Source organism: Oenanthe melanoleuca, chromosome 1A (assembly GCF_029582105.1).
Source record: "Oenanthe melanoleuca isolate GR-GAL-2019-014 chromosome 1A, OMel1.0, whole genome shotgun sequence".
Classification (NCBI taxonomy): Eukaryota; Metazoa; Chordata; class Aves; order Passeriformes; family Muscicapidae; genus Oenanthe; species Oenanthe melanoleuca.
The window spans coordinates 30,491,627-30,510,737 of NC_079334.1; positions in this window are offsets into that span (position 1 = coordinate 30,491,627).

Consider the following 19,111-nt stretch of genomic DNA (forward strand, 5'->3'; position numbering starts at 1 on the left):
CTGATGGAACAGCTAGCTGAGATCTGAAATATAAGGAGGTAACCTTTGCAGACAGGTTATTTTAATAGATATTTTCAAATATTTTTCTGTGATTTTTTTTAAAGGAATGGCATGCTCTTCACAGTTCTACAGCTTAATATCTTGATGCAGTAAGAGAAAAAGAGACACAGGATAGCCAGCTGCCTATTACTTTGTCAAAGGGAACTTTTCCAAAAGATGAAATGTCTGAACTCTGTGGAAGTCTGCTTTCAGCTTTACTTTTAAAAGATAAGATCAAGCATCTGCCAAAATGCATTATTCACAGTGAAAAATTTGGCTGGTTCTGTACTAGAGATACCTTGAGGCCCATATCTTCTGGCAGTATTACTGCAGCAGCAGAACTGACAAGAGGGAAGGGTTATTTACAGTCACTGGGAGCAGCTCTTCCCTGACGATGGGCAGGATTCTGAAACTGAACCTGTATATTGGAAATGACATGACCTATTTAGTTTATTGTTCTTTCTTAAGGGAAAAAAAAAAAAAAAAAAAGCCAACAAAAAAAACCACCCCCCCCCCAAAAAAAAAAAAAAAAAAACCACCTCCAAAATCCCATTTAAATCCAAAACCCTATTCCCACCCCAATTAAAAAAAAAAATAAAATTAAAGCACTGTCTTTGACACCTTATAATATCTCCAATAAGCATAAATTTACCTTTTTGCTTTTCAATATTAAAAAAATTCTGTTCAATGGAATAGATCTCCAGCTGTGTCTAAAGTTTAATTTAACTCTTGGCTGTGCTGGATTTTCAAAATTTAATAAACAGGCAATATCTATACACACTGTTAAAAAATAAGTTTCCTCCTGCTCTCATTACCTGTGTGAGGTGTTGTCTAAGACCCTAAACTTTTCAGGAATTTGTAGAGAAATCTAGAGAATGAAAAGAAATAACCACCCCAAATCCTTAAGCATTTGTGGAAGAGTTATCCATTGAATCCTGCCCAGGTTGTTCTGGCAGTTCTAGAATGGTCAGTCCCAGGCTGAGATCCTGCTCCTTAAATTTTAATGCTCTGAAATTGGTTTTCTGGTACTTTGTTCTCACTGACTGTCATCTGATTTTGTTTTCTCAAGAAACATTGCTTGAGTATTGTTGCTTTATGTTGAATAGACATTAATTGCAGTGTTGAATTTGCTTGGGTAATCTCTATATGTTGATTATACTTGAGAATAAAATAAACTTTTGTGCCACTTTCTATACCAAAATTCTGCAAAATTTGGACAATTCCTATCCTAATTATTTTTATCTGAAATGAAATAGGAGATGAAACAAGCCTTCACTCAGAGTGAGCACACTTAGCATTCTAATGGGGCCATCCTGTGAATACATGAAGCTTGGTAGGATGGAAAATTCATTCAATAAGTACTCTTAATATTACTGAAAAATATACACATGAGCTTTTTGCCACATAAGAATGCACTTCTTATACTTTAACAAAATAATCTCTCCCTTTAAGATAGCAACATTTGTCATTATTTAAAAAGAAAAGCCCAAACACCCATGGCATAGATTTTGGAATAAGAACTTAGTGCTAATTATGGACTTGAGTGTGTTTTCCCTAGTGACTAATGATGTGATTGTTTACATTTTTTTCCACATTAATTAATATTCACATATGTTGTCATTTTTTTGGTGAGCAAATTATACTCTTAGTAAAAATTGAAATTGACAGCCTATATGCTATAGAATGCAGTGTTCATTTTACAGAAGTAATATTGCAGCTTTAAACATTTTATAGGTATCCTACAATCATTCATTGCAGTGTAAATTGTGCTCAGGAATATAATTTTCCTCACATGAAGGTTGCTAGGCAACAGCACTCACAATATTTTTTGTTGACCACAAACTTAGCTCTGTGTGTTCTCTGAAAGAAGAATGCATTTTCATTTTCCTCTTTAAGGGAAGGGAAATACTAACTGTAATCTCCTTGGAAACAGATATAATACTAATAAAGCTAACAGATATTTATAAAAATTTCTTCACTTAAGATACACTGTCTTTACTTCATAACAATGCTACAAAACCATTATTAGAACAGGAAAGGCTTGATACCAGGAAAATGCATCTTAATTTTATGAGCAGAAATTTATTATATGTTTGACTGTTTGTACAACTTGATCTTTCTAAAATGCTTTTGTCTTTTAGTTTGGTGGAAGAGAAAAAGCAATTTTGGATTAGAATATTAGAATATTAGAATATTAGAATATTAGAATATTAGAAACACATATTGAAAAATGTGTGGGTAAAATCACCCAGACACACATAGCTTTTATAATTACCCCCACCCAGAATCCCTGAGGCTTTGTGGCTCACCAAATCCAGAACTGACCCCAAACTCTACCCTGGCTGTGTGTGTGATCTCTAACAAGAGTCAGATCTGGCCTCAGTGTGGAACTGACCTTTGCCTTTGTCAGCTTCTGACTGTTCCTTGCAGATCCCTTATTGCACCATATCACAGGACAGGGCATTTAGAGACTAGATGACGCTATAGATACATTTTAAGGTACATCATTTAGTGTGTAAAAGATAATATTTTTAGTATATCAAATTATTTTGAGTAAGGCTTTTTTCTTAGCAATAGAGATATAATAACTGATATAATAAGATATAATAACTGAATTTTGTGGGTTTTTTTAAATTTTAAATATACCTTGAAAACACTGTAGTTTAGGAATTTCAAAGCATAATTTTGTTTGATACTTTTTGGATATATAGTTTCATATTAACACATGTGGGAGTATTATGGTATTTTTATCAGTAGATGATTTACAAGTAGAATGTTAATGTACTGTTAATACCATGAAATATTCATACACTGTAACTAAATATAGTATAAACAAATAAAATATACTAAAATATACTAATATTATAGAGAACATAAAAACAAATAGTACTCCCTAGGTTACAAGAAATTACTAATTTAAGCAATTAGAATGAATTGTTTATGTATTGTTTTCTAAGTACAGCATGAAAACATTTTTCACCTGTTTAGTTCTACAATAATTAAAATGTTTTCAGTTTTTAGGGGCTTTTATTGTATATATGGAATATTAGATATCTGCATATACTAAGTTTAATACTTCTTCAATAAAACAGTTATGTTTAATATATATGTAATTAAAATACTATGTAATTTTAGAATGTTTACTTGCACACCATAATACAGAAGTTTTTTGGCATGAGTGAAGCCATACAAAAAATCATATGCAGAATCCTATGGGAAGTGAAGAATGCTTCATAGAAGTTTCCAGAAAAACAGGGTTATGTTTTGTAAAATGTTCACTCTTGGTATCTCATGAGTGAAGAAGTATTTCAAATTACTTTGAAAAAGATTAGCTTGAGTGAGTCATAGGAATAAAGCAGGAAATTGAGGCATATCTACAATGGCTAGAATTAAGAAATTAGTACTACTATTTTTGGAAATGTACAGAGATTATATTTAAGGTACTGCTTGTTGTTGAAGATAAAACAAACATGATAAATATAAGGCAAACTTTTGCATCTGGTTAGATAAAAATAATTTTTAATGCATTAGAGCCACAGATGACTTGCAAGAGTAAATTTTACATTTCTGTATGGGTATTTCAAAGGTTGCATGAAATGAAGTTTCTCTTCTGATCCATATCAATTTGTAAAGGTAGGCAATTCAGCTTGCCTTATGAAATATATTCTTCTGAAGCATGACAAAATCCAATTTACCAGTAAAATCCATTTAAATTAAAATCAAAGTGTAATCTTCATACGATTCACTACTTGTACCATAATGATGAAATGAGATCAGATACCTATATTCTGCATTTTTTTATCCTGATTATTTTCAGCCATATTCAGCAGAAATTATCCTTAATGGAAAAATGATAAGAAGGTCATGGTACTTGATTTTTTTTTTACTCTACCAATTTGTTCAAGCACAAAACTATACTAGTGGCCATTTGATAGATTTGCCTGAGAACTGCTGGGGTTTGGGTATCTGACCAGTGATATGGCTATGCCTACCTTCCTCAGACCGGGAATTCACCTTTCTTCCTCCTCTCAAATTTCACTCTAAAAGAATTTTAGAAATGGTACACATTATTATAAGAAGACATTCTGGGATGCTTTAAAATAATCTCATATTAAAAAAAAAAAATAAAATAACCAAACAATAAAAAACAAAAAAACAAGCATAGAGTCATAGAATGATTGGAAGGGACCTTAAAGATCATTTAGTTCTAACACCATGACATGGGTAGAGACACCTTCCACAGGTTGCTCAGGGTCCCATCAAATTGGCCTTGAGCACTACCAGGGATGTGCTATCCATAGCTTCTCTGGACAACCTATTCCAGTGACTCACAGTAAAGAATTTCTTCCATATATCTAATCTAAACCTACTGTCTTTAAGTCTAAAGGCATTTCCCCTTGTCCTGTCACTACATGCCCTTGTGAAAAGTCCCTCTCCAGTTCTCTTGAAAGTCCCCTTTAGGTACCAGAAGGTGCTATAAGGTTTTCCCAGTTCCAAAACTCTCTCAGTTTTGCTTCATATAAGTGCTCCAGCCCCCTGATTATCTTGATGGCCATTCTCTGGACTCTGTCCAGCAGGTTCATATACTTCTTATGTTGGGGGTCCCAAAGCTGGACAGAGCACTCCAGGTGGGATCCCATGGGATTGGAGTAGGGGTGAGAAATGGCCTCCAAAAGCACCAGCTGGCTGCTTTTTATGCAGTGCAGGATACAATTGGCTTTCTGGGATGCAAGAGCACATGGCCATGCCACATTGTACTTGTCAGCCAGCATCACCAAGTCCTTCCTGGCAGGGCTCTTCTCATCCGTTGTTTGTCCAGTCTGTATTTGTGCTTCAGGTTTCCCCAAACCACTTGCTAGACCTTGCACTTGGCCATGTTGACACTCCAGGGGTTCATACAGGCCCAGATCCCCAGGCTGTGAAGGTCCCTCTGGATGTCCTCCCTTGCCTGCAGGGCATCAACTGCACTGCACAGCTTGGTGTCATCAGCAGCTTGCTGAAGGTGGGCTCAACCACACTGCCCATGCTGCCAGCAATGAAGTTAACCAGTGTTGGTCCCAATCTTGGCCTCTACATTGACCTTTATATTGATCAATCTTGACCTTTACATTAAGTATTTGATGCAGTGTTATCCAATAGAAATAATTTAATCCTCTATTATGACCTGATTTTTCAGAGGATTTGGGGACATACAATTTCAAGGAAAATAAGATGACCTGAAAATCAACATAGGTCCACTATGCATCTGTTCAGTTATCAGTTTATGATGTGATATTTTCTGCAAAAGTTCATATTAAGTTAAAATTTTGAGAAAAATACAGTTCTGATTCAATAAAATATTTAACTTAGTGTTGAAATCTGTAGTAAAATCAAGTAAAATTTTCAAGTTTGGCCTACTTAAGCTTTTTATATCTGTACTTAAGTTTTTTGTAGGAAATTTTAACTAGTGTTTGAAATTATCATCATTTGCCTACTCAAAATGAAATGTGCAACTTTAAAAATTTGCTCTGACCATGATCAATATCATAGAGGAATTTGCAGTAATTATCTACAGTATGAATATACTTAGTTACTTAAGACATCAAAAAAATTCCAAATAAAGCTGTAAGAACACATTAGATTTAAGAGTGCTGCTTTTTTTAAGAATGCAGAAGTGCTCATTCCGTTTATAATAAGACAGTAAAAACAGTTTAAAGAACTTGGTAATGTAATACTTTAAATTGTAAGATATTGAGGTCTGTTAGATGAAAAATGGGGATGTGGGTGTTTCTCCACCATAACATTTCTTTATTAAATTTTACAATTCTTGCATTGTTGAAGACAGGATTAAAAAAAAAAAAAAAGCAATCTGGAGTTACCGTATATATTCTGGTGTAAGTTATACAGAGCAGCAATGTTTTCTTCTATAAATTTTGATATTTCTATAAAATTGCAAAGGAAAAAAAAATCATGCCAGTTGTCAAAAACATGGTATGCCACTGCAAATACATTAACATAGTAATTCTCCAATAATTCCCTTTTTTGGAATTGCTAAGCAGTTTAAAATTTGGATCTGCATGACATTTGAATTCAGGAGGATAAAGTAACTGAAAAGAAGAAAAAAGAAAGGAAAAAAAAAAAAAGAAAGGAACTCTGATTGAATTTCATATGCCTGCCCTTTGATATAGATTTCTTGTTGGATACATCACTGAAAAGGATCTTAATTGTTTATTGATTTAATTTAGGAAGTCAATTACCTGTTTTGATAGAATCAAATTAAGGAGTTCAATCAACAACTGGTCTAGACCTAGTTATTCAGTTAGGGCATCTTGCAAGTATGAGACGGTTTCTGACAAGGCTTAATCCATCATGAGACAACTTTCCAGCAGTAAAAGTCCTCCTTAAACTCAAAGCTATCGTTTCATATGGGTCTCTGCTTACTAAGTAAATTCACAAGAACTTGGATTGAATTGGTATCACTTATGGAAACACTAGTTTAACATTGTTCTTTAAATCATCTCACTGATTTCAATACTGGGAAAAAAAGCAGAATGTAGATCTTGAAGAATCACATGAATGGAATGAAAAAAGTAAAAGAGTAATTTGAATCTCAGAATAGACTCACATTGAATTTTCACTGATATTTTTTTACCTAAATTGTGAAAGTTCTTAGCTCTGCATTAACTAATATGCTGCTTGCAGTACAATCCTGGCTAGGTTAACCCTTTTGGAAGTTTATGCATTGGTTTAGGAACTTGTTTTTAAACATTGTTTTAGGTGGACAAATGAGTTATATACCTCCAAAAAATGTATTTTTCCTTAGGATATGTCTGCATGCAGTGTTGAGAAATAAATTCTTTGTAGCTACAACTCTCAGTTTGAGTATCATTGGAGTCATATCATAATTGAAAATAATGAGACTGGAGACAAATTTTCTGCAACTCAGTTCATCATTAGCTAAGTAATAACTGGTTTGCTGATTTAATTGAGTTTTCTTGTAGGTAAAGACTCCCTTTTTAATGATCATATAGTGATCAAGCACCTGATTAGCCAGTCACTACTTGAAGAAAAGCAAAGCTGGCGGGGACAGCCAAGGTCAGCCACAGCCTGGTGTGAGCCAGACGAGAGCACAGGGGCAGCAGAGAGCATCCAAAGTCAGGCCAGGGACAGGGATGGGCACAGGCTGCAGCCAGGGCAGAGCTGGGTACCCAAGGCAAAGGACAAAGGTACCCAGCTCAGCTTCCTCCCAGGGATTTCTCCCAGCAGTCTGATTCATGGTGGCTCAGCTGTGCCATCAGCAAAGCTGTCCTTGAGCACAGGCAGCTGCAGCCCAGGTGGGTAAAAGCTGCAGAGATATGGTCCTAAATATAAGTACTTCTCTTCATTGCCATGGCTTTCCTTCTTTGCTGATGAATCCATTATTCAAAGAGGGCAGAAAATATGTGTTGTTGAGTGACATGCAGTGTGTGGAAAACCTTACTGTTTGTTCCACTGATTTTCTGTGTACATTGAGGTGCAGATTATGTACATTTTTCTTACCAAAAAAAATCTGCACTGGAGGAAATTGTATTCATTTGTGTTCGAAAACTCAATGAGAAAATCAATTTTGTTAGTTGTGCTTTATCTGAATGTGCTCACATAACCCCAATTGTTAAGTAGCCAGATATAAGTTTAACAAAGGAACCATTTAATTATTCCTTAAATGCATGCTGAATTGCATTTTGGAGATTGTAAACCAGACTAATTTAAATCACCTCTCAGCAGTTTGCATCAGAAGAATAACAAACTATGTTTCTTCAATGAATGATAAATCAAAGGATCTGGTAAGGCCTTTCATTTAATGTCCCATCCAATACTTGTTTCCATCAGTCAATGAAGAATAAATCCTCTTTTTCAATTTGCTAACACTTAAAATCTATTACTTTTCCTAGCAAGGAGTGGTAACCTGAAAAAGGGAATACATGGTTTGTACTTAGTTATTTTTTATTCTAACCTTGTTTTATTTTGTTAAATTATCCAAAGAGCATGAGAGAGAACATGATTGTTTTTTCTGTTTAGGTCTAAGTCCTGTTGTAAAATAATTACAATCTCCCCTGTTTCAATGACAAGATTAGTTTATTTTGAAATGTATTTAGGAAGGGAGGAAAATCCAAAAATACTAAGACTTGAGTAAATCCTATGGATGTTTATATATATATATATATATATATATGCATTTTCTTAATGTACCTGTAGAAGGGAGTTATTTAACTAGTCATTTAACCCAAGAGAGGAAGAATTACAGTTTTTGTTCTCCCTCCAGAGGTAATTTCTATGTAAAATCTAATGCTAGCTCTAGAATTAATATTGTCAGACTATGTTATAATTTGAAAAACTGATTATTTTAAGTTTAAGGTAATTGCAGGGGAAGATCTCTACCTCTCTTTTCATGTTCACATTGCCAACCAATTTCCTTTTGTGGACTGTTTAGATTTGAAATTTGTTTAATTTTGATAAGTCCTGGTTAAAGAGTAAAAGTTATCTTATTGTTATCAGAATAATGTGTCAACCAGGGTGAAGGTCAAAAAATTATGTATTATATTATCATTGTAATTCAGTGAATTATAAAAATGAACAAGGTGACTAATTGTGTGTTGTGGTTTAGTACCAGCCAGCAAGCAAATCTCACACAACCTCTAATCCACTCCTCCACCAGAATGATCAAGGAGCAAACTGGAAGGGTAAAAGGATGGAAAAATTCCTGGGTTGAGATAAAGACAGTTTATTAGGGAAAACAAAAGCTACACTCACAAGTAAAGCAAGAAAAGGAATTCCTTCACCTCTTGCCAGGAACGTATTCAGCCATCTCCAGGAAAACAGGGCTCAGGACATCACCAACTGCTTCCTCCTGGATTACAGGGGAGGTCCCTGTCTACAGGCTCAGAGGCTGGCTGCCCTAAGGAAGATTGTTCTTTAAAGAGTGACACAAAGAAGACATTAAGATGTTGATACCAGAAAGGCAGTATGGATATTTTATAAAATATAATGTGATAATTTTTTTTCCCCATAGAGAATATTTTTACAATTCTGCAGTTCTTAAAGAACAAATTTTACATTTCTTTCCATTTCTAGTATATTCTTATAACACTGAAGCAGCCATAATTAGTGTTTATAGCTCTTAATTAGAGACAGTGAGAGGGATGAGATACCTCAAGGTTTTATTAGACCTTTGGGGAATATGATTCACTCAAAAGGACAAAAAAACTTTGTACCCAGAGATGTACCCAGAATTGTAGGTTCGCTACCACATCTTAACAATGAAACATTGAGCACCACATGATGAGATAAGAAGCCTAAATAGCTTGAATAAAAGGAGTATGAAAAACCTTAGATAACAGGAGAATGGGAAAGAAATAGAGATGTAAATATTTTGGAAAATAAAACAGGAGACTTCAGTTTTTTTAGAGAGCAAATGTTTCCAAGAAAAAGAGACTCTGCCACATTGTCTCAAGGGAAGAGTTCTGGAGTCAAGAGATTTTATATAAAGAAACCTGGGAATAAAGTAGTTATTGATGAGGTTAGATAAAAACTAGATTTGCTTAGCTGTGCCTTTAAGTCATTGAACACACTAGTCAGGCAGAAAAAAAAAACCAAAAAAAAACCAAAAAAAAAAAAGCAGCATCTAAAGCCTGCTGTCTGAAATGAATTAACTTAATCTAACCAGCAGGAAATAATTCTGGAGTTAACCTAATTCTCTCATCCTTCTTCCACAAACTGAATTGCTGACTTTAGAAATGTAAGAAAAGAAATGCATGCAGAGAATTTTAAAATATTTACTCATTATAGAATCATGATAATCTACAGTGCTGTTGCAGACATAGAATTTGTCAGTTTCTAAACAGCTCTTCCCTCCATAGGCTCACCAGGGTGACATTGGCTTTTCAGCATTTTTATTATTTCAAGAGTAGATTGTAGCTGAAGTATAAAAATCTCTTATTGTCATGTTTCATTTAAACACTGCCATACATCCATCCATCTGTGAGTACTATCAACTATGCTTATACTAATTTCAGCCAAAATTTCACTGATGTATGGAAATGTAGATGTTGTGAAATAAAATACTTTAAAGCTTTGAAGCTTTAAAAATTCCAGGAAAAAAGATCACCTTGGGGAAGAAAGAAACATTGAAGCTATTACCCCCATTGGGATTTATTCTTTATAATATTTTAGAATAACAGAATAATATGAATTAGAAGGGATGTCTGGTGTTCTGTCTTTGACAATCTGAAGAATTCTACCTTAATTTTTAATTTTCAGAACCTTTCATCATTTGCAGTGACACCTTCCAGGTCTTTTTGATTGTCATTTTAGCCTTTTTGAAATACAGAGACCAGAACTGCACAGTGTTTAAAGTATGTGTAAACCATAGATTGATACAGTTAATTCCTGTATTTATTTTATTCTTCATTCCTTTCCTGCTAATTCATTGCACTTGTTTTGTTATAAATGGTTCCCACTGAATGATAAAATGATGTAATCCCAGAGATATCTTCCATACCGACTCCAGGTAGTGGTAAATTAGTGAAGACAACGCTAGAAGATTGTAGATCTACAGAAATCAAGGGTTCTTTAGTTCTGCAGTTTGTGAACTGGATGTCAAGAGCTAGGCAGAACTTCTGTGGGTCTGTAATATAAGCTATCCATGAAAATAGACTAAGCTGACTAATTAGATGAGAAATTCACCTTTTTTAAGGACTAATATTGAGAGATGGTTAACAGTGGGTTGCCTGTGTCTTTGTTCCTATCTCTATCCTCTAACATTTGATTTGTGAACTGTAATTCACACATTAAAAAAGAGCAACAAAGCCTGCAGATGTAAAGGGACAACATGTAACAATTTCTGTTACTTTCTTCAAAACTTCCTGGAAGGAAAAAATTGATCCACTATTTTACATTTTAAATATTCTGAAAAAATAAATAATTTGAAATCACGTTTTCTGCACAACCACGGAAGTGGAAGATCAGTATTTGAAAAACGTCTTTTTGAAGGCTTAGGAATAAGGTGTACTTCATAGGCAGTTCCAGTGTGCTTCTTTGCACACATTTTCATCATCAACCAAAAAATTCCAGATGAATTATGACAGGCAAATTCTGCTGTTTAAACTTCTTTTTATTAATCCTAACTTGCAGATAAATATACAAGAGGGCTGAGATTTGGAGACTGCATAAAAGATTATTTTTGAAAGTCACCCTCCTCTTTTGAGGTGTTTGCATATGCTGGAAAAAGCTTTTCACTCTGCTCCTAAACAGACACCTTTCTTGAGAATTAATTTCTCAAGCACCTAGATTCTATCAGAAGCAAAATATGTTGTAGAGAAATAAGCATATGCAACTTCTAGAATATGTTTAAAGCAAATAACACAAAATGAGACAGAGGGGAATACAGGAATATTATAGTAATTTTGCAATGAAACAAAGACTAGTGTAAGAATCATAAATGTAAATTTTTCCGAATTAAAAAAAAATTGATTGAGAACAACAGTTTGTGAAATTCAAATTTCCAACAGACATCTACCTCCACAGTCTTCAGCATCACATCTGGTCGAGCTTGGGACAGAATATGAACTGTACTAACTCATAACTTCCTTCTGCACGCCAGCACAGCAGACAAGTTTATGTAATTTAGTTTTATACAGAGTTGCTCAGGAGAAATTAAAATCTCCTCAATAGGCTCCCTAACCAAGTGAACTGTCTATTTCCTGAGTAATGATAAAGAACTGCAAAGTGCAGTCCTTCCCTAGAATGTGTTCCTCTTTCAGCTAGGTACCAGCTGCAAAGTGATTTTCACAGATGTGTCTTCTTTAAGTTTGATGTTAGGTGTGACATTTTCCACACTCAAGAAATCTAAAGAAGGTAGAAAGGAAATGTTTGGTTCATGAAACATATGATTTTGAACTAATTTTTCATTTGAAGAAAGCTGAGTTTTTTTTAAATAATGCATAAGTCTCTTTTTCCCCCCTAACTTTACTGTGCTTTATTATTACTTGCTTCTAGCAAATTTGGAGCTGGAATTTAAACAATAATCAGAGGTTCTTTTAACCAGTTATAATAGATATTTATATTGATGTTTCCAGTAAGTTTTCTATATTTATTTCAAATATGACATTTTCACCTCTTCATAGGATATAGCTATAATTAAGAGATGAAGTCTACATTTAAAGATATTTTATGACATTTCAGCTATATATATGAAGTCTCAGTTTACATTTCTCTTAATTTTTGTGGAACTAACCATATGAGCCCCTAGCTCCTGTCCAGTGCCATAAATGTCACCATACATAGAGCTAAAAGAGAAAAATATAGTCGATATAATTAACAGATTGTGCAATCACAGCTTTTCTTAAAATGTGCATACACAAAGAATCTATGGGTATTAAGTTGCACAAATAACCTTTCCTTAATAATTCTCCGTTTTGAATGCTTTAGTTAGCACTCTTAAAATATCTAATACATTTTATATTTAATAATGGAAATCACTGAAGCTCCACCAGCGTTTGGGAGGAAGTTTTTCTCTCAGAGTTTAAAATTCTGATCATTTGTATTGAGGAATGAAATGACTGAATTTCCTTTTGAAATTAATCCAACTGAAAATATATATTAATATAGGGTCAGGACATTGACTTGACAAAATGAGTTAAAAATTACCTTGACATATAAGTATACAGTACATACTTGAAAATCTAGTAGAATGATGGAACATGTGTTATAGCAATTGATAGAATGTGCAAAAACCAAGCAAAGAATGGGCCAAAATTGCTCTCACAACAAATATGTGAATTTGATTCTGTTGCAATATGCATGGAAATTGGTATTTGCAAGGGGAAAAAAACCTCTTCTTTTGCTATCAGTAATCAAAACCTGAAGAGTCTGACATGATTGCAGAGTCTTTCCATGACTGCAATTACTGTATACCCAGTATCTTTTCTATTAATGTGGGATAATAGAAAAGCATAAAGGGTATTGCAAAATTATCTATAGATTTATTTTAAATTAAACTAAACTATTTTCTGAACAACACTGCCGTGTGACTTATTTTGGTTTCTTCTTTCACTTAAGATATGCACATGACTATGTAAAATAATATTTTACCAGTTTGAAAATACCAACATGAACAGCTCAAAACCCTCTCATTTATTTTTGTAGAACTATATTGCTATATATACCTATTTAGCAAGTATTTCATTATTTTAGTGCTGATATAAACCTTATGTGATATCAGAATATAACGCTTATTTTGGATAGATACTAACTGAGCTCTGTGTATGTGTGTATGTTTTGTAGACAGGAAGATTCAGGGCTTCCTGAAACTGTGAGGAGCACTACCTCATACTAGCAACCCATAAAACAGTCTGTATTGTCCTGGGACACTAATATATATGCTTCATAAGAGGCCAAATTTTGAGGATTTGCTTTTCCTTTAGATCATTTTCTTTCTATTTTTGTCTTGGACAGGCTGATATTTCTGACATTTTTCTCTTCCAGCAAAGCTCTGGAAAGCAAGAATGGTCACAACACTGCCTCCCCCCACCCCCCATTTTATTTTTGGTATGCTTACTCCATTTTTTCACATTACCATATAGTATAACATTTATTCTTATTCACCTAGGTTGTGCACTTCAGTCCATGGATGTGTGGAATACTATTCTAAAATGTTACAATCCAGCAGCGGGTGGAGGATGGTAACTTTTGGTAACAGATCAGAACAGGATGGCAGATTTCCAGAAAGAAGATACAGGTCTGGCTGCATTTCAACTGTTATGTCATGGCCTTTGACTTGGAAAGATAGAAGATCACCCCAGCTGAACCAGTTTCCCATTCTGGAAGCAGAGATCTGACATTATCCGTGTACTAGCCATCAGAGAGAGCTAGGCTGCCAAATGGTAATTAAATGCAAATATAATCATTCAAATCCTTTTGCCTGTTTTTTTTTCCAGTGTCTGTGACTATGTTGGAAAGCAATTTTATTGACCCTGGTCCTTACTTTACACTTACAGAAAATAAATTAGATTTTTCATTGTGACTACAGTTGGAGGACATGAAAAGCTTAGAGCTGAAAAAAATCTGAACTCATGGTTTATTCTGGCACAAAATTCTGGTGAAAAAAATTTTAAACTACTTATATATAATTCTGAAACAGTAACATTCCATCCGAGGAAAACAGAGTAGGGGAATCTTCTATAATTACATGATAAGATCAATATTGATACAATATTAAAAGAAGCTTATAAAATAATAATCTTTTTATATAGCTTTAGAGGTGTCTGGGAGATTAAAACCAATATATTTTGCCATGCTTACTCAGGAATTTTTCTATGTCAGGCAGACTTAAATAGATAACAGTCCCTGAGGATACAACCAAATGATGTTTCTCTTTTGCTTTGCTGTATCAGTGCTGGGAGGAAAGCTTTCAATAAAATAAAGTTTTCTGAGTGATATACAGTTCTTCCAAAAATAATTTCAAATACATATATAGATTTATGTATGTATCTTTGCATGTGAAATTATTTATTTAGTTAGCTAGTTATTTCTATAAAGGTAAAGCTATTAGTAGTTTGATGATTCCATAAGAAAAAAAATCCGAAATATGGTACCCCCTTTTATAAAATCATTATAAGCTATTTACAGAACTATAAGTTGACATTTTCTCAGATGCCATGATTTAGGACAAACTGCCACACATATTTAAGCACATATTACAGTAGACTTACAGTAGAAAAACCTAGGGTACAAAACTTACAGTGGAAAAAGCCTGTGAGGTAACACTGATTATATTTATAGATTTCAGAGGTGTCTTGGAATTGGGATGTAATTCAGGAATTCAGTATTTCTTATAAATTGTTCCTTATCAATATCTTTCTTTTTTCACTCAAAATACAGTAGAATAAAAGAATAGTATAATACAAGTATCCATAAAATGAAACCCACATAAACAAAGTTTGACACTGGATTTGGATTTTGACCCTATAGACAATGAAAGGTGATGCAATCTCTAATAGCTTTTACATGCCTATTTGAAAATCTTTAAAATTATTCATTTCATTTATAATTTGACCTGGATTCTAGTCATATTACTCAACATGCTACTGAGAGAAAGCATAGAAAAATCCTTATGTGTTCTTATATCACCTATTCCTACTTGGAGGACTGCAGCAAGTTTATACATCTTTTCACACAATGGACAAAAATGTCATGGTCAAGATATATGGATACTGGTCACAGAACTCATTCAAATTCAGTAACTTAATTCTTTTTGGTCAATTAATTTTCTACTTCTCAATTTTTCAATGAGGTGCACATGGAGATAGAAGTGACAAAGTTTTTTCAAAACTTTCTCTTTCACATAGCAAGATATTTCAAAAGTTTCATATTGAAATTATTTTTTTAAATCTCTTTATGATAATGAATTAAAGTTTCTTACAAATTTCCCGAGAAATCTGTGGCTGAAAACCATGCACAACAGAGAAAACAGGTAAAGATCCATAATCAAAACAGTAACATTTCAGACAGCTCAATAGAAGTGAGATTTTACTATACAAAATTAGTTCTCTTCCATGAAGAAACACTCTGAGAGCAGTAGGAATTTTTTCTTTAAAAAAAAAAAAAAGAGAAATTAAGACAATATTAATTAGTACAAATTTCTATGCAATTAAAAGTAAAAAATGGTTACATATTTAACCAAATAATAATTTGTTAGGATGCTGCTATCAGTATCCCTGAACAGGAGAGAGCTCAGGTGCATCTGGGTTTTCTGCGTAAGTAGTCTACATATATTACATGCTCAGAATTTAGTGCAATGTAAATTCCTAAGGAATGTAGTAGTTTATTGGCAGAATAATTTTATTTGTGGCATCTTTACCAGATTTAGAAATAAAGCGGAACTTTTACAATAATTTGATTTGACCTATGGCATGATGTGACAAAGAATTCTGACAGAAGAAAAAATTATATAAGGTTGTGTTCCCTACAAAAATGACCATGATCTTTCAAAAAACATTTAATTTCTCTCAAGAAATGCAGTAACAGAAAATTCATTACATTCCTTCGTAAATTATTCCGCATCTGTGATTAGTCCACTCTTTATAAATAGGCAAATTATTGTTATTGAATAAGTTTTTCCAGTGTAAATTTTAAATGTTCTTTCTGTGAAGCTCTTTTTCCAATAAAAATTATGCATACATAAACAAAGATTATAAATTGTCTCTACATTTCAACTTCTGTACTGGGAGAGAAGATTTTGAGACAGTACATTCCAGGTAACACATGGAAAAAGAAAGTGGTGTCTATTTCTCGTATCTGAGGTTTTCAGATATGTCTAAATTTTTTCAGATGAATTCCTTAGAAAAAAAAAGTAAGTTATTAAAAACAAAAAAAACAAAACAAAACAATACAAAACAAAAAAACCAAAACAAAAAACAAAACAAAACAAAACAAAACAAAAAAAAAAAAAACAGAAAAAGAATTAATTTGCTGTGTTATATTCTAAGCACCAACATAACTCCTGGTTGTTTCCAGAAGAACTGGGAGAAATTGCACAAAAACAGGCTTAGGTGTTTGCTGTGCAATCATATGAATGATAGCAATGGCCAAAAACAGACATTTTAGAAAAAGAAGGAAAATATTCATAGACTTTATGTACTTGTCTGTTACATATATTTGTATGGAGAGATAAAGTCAGGAAGGAAAAGGAGATAAACAGAAAAAAAAGTTGATTTAAGATTCATGAACCTGGTAAGAAATCAAAGGTGGGAAGATCATTTCACCAGCAGAAAGAGGAATAATTTAGGCTGGAAATGTATCTTGTGGTGTGTACTGGGGTGGAATGAAAACCAGTCCCACTAACTCTTGTGGCAAAACTCCCATTAACTTTAGTCTATGTGTAAAATGGATTCAAATCTTTCACAAAATCCAAAGAGTGGAGTCAAGTGACATAACTCACCTTCCCAAAGGTAACTTTACTCTACATTACTAGCTGCAGAGTAACCTGGAAGCAGGTGGTACAATGCAGTATCTCATAGTTAATAGACATTTTTATAGAACATATGTCCAACTGCAGCTCTGCACAGTTTTCATGGGCCATGAATTCTACAAGAAGATATCAGTGCTGGTCAAATTGCACTCTTCTCTCAAAAATTTTGTGATGCCTTCAAAATAATTTACTTGTACCAAACCTTCTCATCTCTACATTCTAAAACAACATTTGTTTTTCAAAATATGACAAAGCAGGGTTTCCTTTCTTTAGCTACACAAAGATATGAAAACACAGGGATACAAATGACAATGAAGAATGGCAAAAAAGAAGAGTAGCACATAAAGTATAGAAAATGGAACAGGAAAAAAATACATCTCTTGATATTTTTCTGCTTCTTGTCTGCTGATACCAAATTGTTCTTCTTTGCTTAGGTGGCATCCTGCAACTCACAGTCTGACCTTCCAATTTCTCCTATAGCCATCTCTTAGTTATCACATTATTTTTTTCTTTTATGAAGCCTATATTCAATGAAATAGCTGAGCTTGATAGTCAGTATACAAACCAAAGCTTAAGCTGAATTGAGTCCAAAAGGTGCAGAATATATGTTAAAGATTTGGGCTAAACTCACTAGTTATAGGGAAGAGATGAAACACCATGGCTCCATTAAGACCAACTGTCACGGTGTGACTTGGGTTTTGCCAATTTTAATATATTTAATTTCTTTTTAGAGATAGGATTTAGGAGTAAAGACAACGCAGGCTTAAAACTTAAAAAGGTAGAAGAAGAAATTTATTAATAACACAAAAAGAATAAATAATAAGATTCCTAGATTATTCCCTTCTCCCCTTTCCTTCATTTCACATTCCTTAATAACAACATACAGAGAACACTTCAGTCAGTTATCTACTTAAATAACCATCTCAGTTCACTCAAGAGAGGAAAGTCCCATTTTTGATTTAGGCTTAGGGGGTGTCTTCACCTTCACAGTCTGCATCTGCCCGGACCTACAAAACCATGAATTTCCTCTCATTCCCACAGTCCTTCCAGAGCCATGTTATGGGTTACGATTCACACATGGGGTACTACTTTTAAAGGCAGGCTGCTGAAAAACAAAATTCTCTTCATCTCCTTCTCTATCAAATATCTCTGTTCATATTCCAGTCCCAAAACAGAGAACTCAATTTCCCCGAGGCAAAAAGTCTTCTTCTCAAGCACCCCAAACCTCTCCAAGTATATTTCACAGTTTAAAGGAATTTTAGTGAAGTCACAATCCCCTCAGAGCCCCACGAAAAAGGTTTTCAGCTACTTATCAGTTGCATCATTTCAATCTCTTCCAATCCCGCCGAGCCCAGAGCCGGACCAGGGCTGGTGCCCCCGGCCAGAGGCCACCGCACCTCCCCGGGAGCCGGAAGCCGAAAGAGCGTTACTTAGCTTGATCCAAGGTGATTTGTGAACGCGAAATAACTTTTCATTGGTTTCCCTAGCTGTCCATCACCAAATCAGCTCTCTGATTGGTCCCATCATCTCACAGGGGAAGCTCCCAGAGACGGGAGAGTCCCTCCCACTCCCCAGCCTCATGGAGCTTTCCTGAGGCGAATCCAGCCCTCCCTCCTAGCACGTGGAACCAACACACCAACCAAATCAAATTTGTAGAACAATCTCTTTGGACCCAAGAGCATCTGTTCACTCACAAATTTGAAATGCTGGCATTTTTCATAATTGTTGAGTTTCATTCACATTATTTTTTATACTCCATCAGAAGCTTTGGATTATGTGATGGTTAACCACAGTGACAACCTCCCCTGACTGAATTTTGCCCCTAGTCTCTTAGTTGTGACTATCTACAGTTCAGAACTTTTTTCAGAATATATTGTGCTTGAATTGAGCTGTTTAACTGAATGGCCTTCAAAGATATGATAAAATACAGAAAGATTCGCAGCAATCAAATCCTGAATTTTTTCCTTTTTTTTTATAGTGGTAACTAAAAAAAGAATCACACATATCTTTAAGGTGTTAACAGAGACATCATTGTGTACAGATGAGAATTTAATATGTGAAATTATACCCCTCTTCAAAGGAAAGATT